The sequence below is a fragment of the Ailuropoda melanoleuca genome, chromosome 20 (assembly GCF_002007445.2).
Source record: "Ailuropoda melanoleuca isolate Jingjing chromosome 20, ASM200744v2, whole genome shotgun sequence".
NCBI classification, from domain to species: Eukaryota; Metazoa; Chordata; class Mammalia; order Carnivora; family Ursidae; genus Ailuropoda; species Ailuropoda melanoleuca.
Genome location: NC_048237.1, coordinates 16,926,236 through 16,932,526, shown reverse-complemented (window position 1 = coordinate 16,932,526; position 6,291 = coordinate 16,926,236). Strand labels below are relative to the sequence as shown.

The 6,291-nt window shown below is 35.3% G+C and overlaps 1 pseudogene; it reads left to right on the top strand.

Moving 5' to 3' along the window:
- Positions 1–232: 232 nt before the first annotated feature.
- On the top strand, positions 233–776 carry LOC109489185 (annotated as a pseudogene).
- Positions 777–6,291: the final 5,515 nt, after the last annotated feature.

The following is a 6,291-nucleotide window of genomic DNA, read 5'->3' as shown; positions in this document are numbered from 1 at the left end:
GAAACCGAGCAGGGAGCCTGACATGGGGCTCATGACCTGAGCCAAAGGCAGATGCTTAACCGACTGAGCCACCCAGGCATCCTCCAAGTATCTTTTCTGACAACAGTTTAATTAAATTATAAATTAATAATAGAAGGAAGTTGTAGAATTCACAAATATTTGGAAATTAACATACATAGATAACCAATAAATCAAAGAAGAAATCACAAAGGAAATTAGATAATAATTTGCTATGAATAAAAACAAGAACAACACATTAAAACTTATGGTATTCGAAATCCCTTTCATGAAGGTGGCACCAAAGGGGAAGAAGGAAGCCTCTCGCCCTCCCAAAACCAAAGCCAAAACAAAGCCTTTGAAAGCCAAGAAAGCGATGCTGAAAGACATCCACAGTTACCAAAAAAAAAAAAAAAAAAGAAAGAAAAATCTGCATGTCACCTACCTTCCCATGGCCCAAGACACTGCCTCTCTGAAGGCAGCCCAAATATCCTCAAAAGAGCATCCCCAGGAGAAACAAGCTTGACCGCTCTGCCATCAAGTTCCCACTGCATATTGAGTCAGCCATGAAGAAAATAGAAGACAATAACACACTTGTGTTCATTGTGGATGTCAAGGCCAACAAGCATCAGATCAAACAGGCTGTGAAGAAGCTCTAGGACAGTGACGTGACCAAGATCAACACCCTGATCAGGCCCGATGGAGGGAAGAAGGCATGTGTTTGACTGGCTTCTGAATGTGATGCTTTGGATGTTGCCAACAAAATCGGGATCATCTAAATTAAGTCTAGCTGGCTAAAGCTAAATATAAATTTTTTCATCATAAAAACAACAACAACAAAATGGTATTCAGCTGAAGTATTTCCTAAAGGGGAATTAAAGGTGTAAATCTCTACCTTTAAAAAAAAAAAAAAGGAATATCTCCAATCATTAACCTAAACTTCTACCTTAAGAACTATAAAAAGAAAAACAAACTAAATTCATATCAAGCAAAATGAAAGAAATAATGAAGATCAGAATGTAAATACAAGAAATAGAGGTAGAAAAACAGTAGAGAAATTGAATGAAAACAAAGAGGTTTTTTAAAAAGATCACCAAAATTAATCAGTTTTCAGCTTGACTGACCAAGACATTTTTTAAATGAGAGAGAGAGAGAGAAAGGAGGAGGAAGGCAGGAAAGAGACTGAATTTATTAAATTAGGAATGAAAGAGGGGGCATCATCACCAACCTTAAAGATATAAAAACAATAATAAGAAAAATATGTGAAGAAACAGATAATCTGGATCAAATGTACGAATTTCTAGAAAGACAAAAATTAACCAAACAGGGGTGCCTGGGTGGCGCAGTCATTAAGCGTCTGCCTTCAGCTCAGCGCGTGATCCCAGCATTCTGGGCTCGAGCCCCACATCAGGCTCCTCCACTAGGAGCCTGCTTCTTCCTCTCCCACTCCCCCTGCTTGTGTTCCCTCTCTCGCTGGCTGTCTCTGTCAAATAAATAAAAATTTTTAAAAAAAATCTAAAAATTAACCAAACAGATTCAGAAAGAAATAAAAAATCTAAATAGACCTATAACATTTAAAGAAATTAAATAAGTAATTTTTAAAATGTGGTAGGCAGAATTATGGCCCCCCAAAAATGTCCATGCCTTAAACCCTGCAGCCTGTAAATATGTTGCCTTACATAGAAAAAAGGAGACTTTGCATTTATGATTAAGTTAAGGAACTTGAGACAGGGAAATTATCTCCCTAGTCAGTGGTTCCAATCTAGTTAATGTAGGTCCTTAACGCAGAGAACCATTTCTGGCTGGAGTCAAGCCAAGGTGTGACTGTGTAAGAAAGATCAGAGAGGTCCAACTTTGCTAGTTTTGAAGACGGATGAAGAGGGCCAGGAGCCAAGGAATGCAGGTGCCTTCTAGAAGCTGGAAAAGGCAAGAAATGCATTCTGGACTTCCAGAACCTCTAGGGAGGAAAAAAAAAAAAGCAGCAGCAGCAGCAGCAGCACTGCCAATATCTTGATGTTAGCTCTGCAAGGCCTGTGCTGGATTTCTAATATACAGAACTGTAAGATAATAAATTTGTGTTTTTTAAGCAACTACGTTTGTGATTATAGCAGCAAAAGAACATTAATACAAAAACCTCCCACAATAAAATCCAACACCCAGCGGCTTCACTGGTAATTCTATCAAAAATTTAGAAAATAGTTAATACTAGTCCAACCTAGTTTTCCAAAAAAGTAGAAAAGGTAACATTTCCTAACTTATTTTGTAGTTAGTGTTATACTATCACCAAAAGGAGACAAAATCATCACAGGAAAACTACAGACCAATATTCCTTATGAATATAAATACAAAAGGCTCAACAAAATAATAGCAAACTGAATCCAGCTACATATAAAAAAGGATTATTTACCACGACCAAGTGGAATTTTTTGCTGGAATATAAGATTGATTTAATACATGAGTATCGGGGCGCCTGGGTGGCACAGCGGTTAAGCGTCTGCCTTCGGCTCAGGGCATGATCCCAGCGTTATGGGATAGAGCCCCACGTCAGGCTCCTCCGCTATGAGCCTGCTTCTTCCTCTCACTCCCCCTGCTTGTGTTCCCTCTCTCGCTGGCTGCCTCTATCTCTGTCAAATAAATAAATAAAATCTTTAAAAAAAATAAATGTTTAAATACATTAGTATCAATCAATATAACCACCAAATTAATAGAATAATGGATAATATAGCAGAAAAGGCATTTGACAAAATCCAACATCCTTTCATTATAAAAACACTCAAAAAATATGACAGTAGAAAATAATTCCTCACTCTAATTGTTATCTATGAAAAACCCACAGCTAACATTATATTTAATGGTGAGGATGAATTCTCTCTTCTTACAATTAGGAAGAAGGCAAGATGTCCACTCTTACATGGAGGTTCTAGTCACAGCAACTAGACAAAACAGAAATAAAAGGCATTCAAATTGGAAAAGAAGAACCAAAACTATCTGTATTCACAGATGACATGATGTTGTTTATAGAAAATCTTCAAAAATAAAATAAAAATAATCCCAGAATTAATGAATTTAGCAAAGTAGCAGGATAGGAGATCCATACAAAAATCAATCTATTTCTATCCTCTAACAATGAATAAGAAATGCAATTAAGAAAACAATTCCATTCAAATGAGCAGCAAAATAACTCAATACTTAAAATAACATTTAATTAAAGATGTATAAGATGTATGTACAACACTTATAAAATATTGTTGAATGTAATTAAATAAGACCTAAGTAAATTGAAACCACCCTATGTTCAGATGGATTGGAAGACTTAATATTTTTAAGATGGAATATATTTTTGTATTTTATACAATTGCACTCTAACAAAATTGGTAACAGAAGAAATTGATATTTTTATACAAAAATAGCTTCCAAAATTAACTCTGGTAGAGATAAAGAGTTTTAACTGAACAATGACATCAGAAGATATAGAAAGTAGTTAAAGAGCTTCCCCCAGGTAAAAGTACCAGGTCCATATGGCTTGATAGTAACTTACTCTAAAATGCTTTTATGTCAAATGCTAATTGTTCTAGAGCACAGGAAAAGAAGAAAACATTCAAATTTCCTTTTTGAAATAAATGTAAAATTTCTCAAACCCTCACAATGAAAAGTATAGAAATGCTCACCTTATGAATATTTGTAGTAATACAAATATACATATATACATGCACACACACACACACACACACACACCTTACTCAACACCTAGCATCTTAAAGAAAATGTCTGAAGTCAGAAAAAAGAAAGGCTGCCCAGTATCTCCACTAATGTTAAACATTGTGTTGAGGGTATCCACAAGTACAATTAGAGCAAAGAAAGGATGAGACTTTACAATTGCAATGCAGAAAGCAAAATAATAATATTTTGCAACAATAAGACACTTCAACCTTATAATTGTATACTTTCATTTTACTACAAATAGTGGAGTATTAAACAAATGACAAGCTATAAACCCACATGTAAAACCCAAAAAACTTGATACATATAAAAAATATCAGAAGATATCATAGGAGACTCCATTTACAATAGTGAAATAAGTGAATACATTGGCATTCCATTTTCTGAGATAGTAAGACAACATCATAAAGATTCTATTAAGGACTGTAGTGTGTCCCCCCAAAAGATATGTTAAAGTCCTAATACCTGGAACGTGTGAATGAATGTGGACTTATTTGAAAATAGAGTCTTTAGAGATATAGTCTTCAGGATGGGTCCTAATCCAATATGACTGACGTCCTGAGAAGACAGGGATACATACAGGAAGAAGACAGCCATGTGAGGATAGACAAAGATTGAAGTGATGAGTATAACAAAGCAAAGGAACACCAAGGATTGCAAAGTTTCTGGCAAACACCAGAAACTAGGAAGAGGCAAGGAAGGATCTTCCACTAGAGGCTTTAAAAAGGAAGTATAGACCTATGTACACCTTGATTTTTGGAATTCTAGCTTCCAGAACTACTATATAATAAATAAGTCATCCAGTTTATGGAACTTTGTTACGACAAGCCTTGGAAACTAAGAAAGATACTAATGTTTCCTAAGTTAAAGTAAAAATTTAAGGTGATTCATAGTTTATTTGAAAGAAAAAAGCTTGGATAGCCTGAAAACCCTTGAAAAAGAAAAAAAATGATAATAGCTTTATCAAACATTAAAGGGAACATAAAGCCTTTATAATTAAAATAGCGTGGTACTTGTCTCCAAAGTCAAGGGAAACAAAGGCAAAAATGAACTATTGGGACTTCATCAAGACAAAAAGTTTTTGCACAGCAAAAGAAACAGTCAACAAACACAAAAGACAACCGACAGAATGGGAGAAGATATTTGCAAATGACATAACAGATAAAGGGCTGGTATCCAAAATCCATAAAGAACTTATCAAACTCAACACAAGAACAAATAATCCAATCAAGAAATGGACAGAAGACATCAACAGACATTTGGCAAAGAAGACATCCAAATGTCCAACAGACAAATGAAAAAGTGCTCAATATCACTTGGCATCAGAGAAATACAAACCAAAATCACAATGAGATACCACCTCACACCAGTCAGAATGGCTAAAATTAACAAGTCAGGAAATGACAGATGTTGGGGAGGATGTGGAGAAAAGGGAACCCCCTTACACTGTTGGTGGGAATGCAAGCTGGTGCAGTCACTCTGGAAAACAGTATGGAGGTTCCTCAAAAAGTTAAAAATAGAGCTACCCTATGACCCAGCAATCACACCACTGGGTATTTACCCCAAAGATACAAATATAGTGATCTAAAGGGGCACCTGCACCCCAATGTTTATAGCAGCAATGTCCACCATAGCCAAACTATGGAAAGAACCCAGATGTCCATTGATGGAAGAATGGATAAAGAAGATGTGGTGTGTGCGTGTGTGTGTCTGTGTGTGTCTGTGTGTGTGTGTGTGTATTCCTATACAATGGAATATTATACAGCTATCAAAAATGAAATCTTGCCATTTGCAACGATGTGGATGGAACGAGAGGGTATTATGCTAAGCGAAATAAGTCAATCAGAGAAAGACAATTATATGATCCCACTGGTATGCAGAATTTAAGAAACAAGGCAGAGGATCATAAGGAAAGAGAGGAAAAAATGAAACAAGATGAAATCAGAGAGGGAGACAAACTATAAGAGACTCTTAATCTTAGGAAACAAACTGAGGGTTGCTGGAGGAGAGGGGTGGAGGGATGGGGTGGCTGGATGATGGACATTAGGGAAAACGTGTTGTGGTGAGCACTGGGTGTTGCGTAAGACTGATGAATCACAGATCTGTACCCCTGAAACAAATAATATGTTACATGTTAATTTAAAAATACAGTGTGGTACTGGTGCTTAAATATAAAGAAAGAACCATTGAACAGAATAGAAAATCTCATAAAAAAACTCAATTGCATTTCAGAATTTCACATGCGATTCAGGTGGCTTCTCCAATTATTAAGAAAAATATTTTTTTTAAATAAATGGCTTGAGAATAACTAAAAAGAAAAAAATTGGATCTACTTCTCATATCATACTCCAGGATAAATTCCAAATGATATTTAGCCTTGGTGTATAGAACTGTTAAATCAGTATATTGTATACCTTAAACTAATATAACACTGTATGTTAATTATACTTGAATTCAAAAAATAAATTTAAAAAAGAAAGTTTCTTTAATATTTAATATTTAATTTTTAACACTGGTGATTTAGAAATGTTTCAGCTTCATAGCTCATTAGTGATAATATTTAAATATTTATGA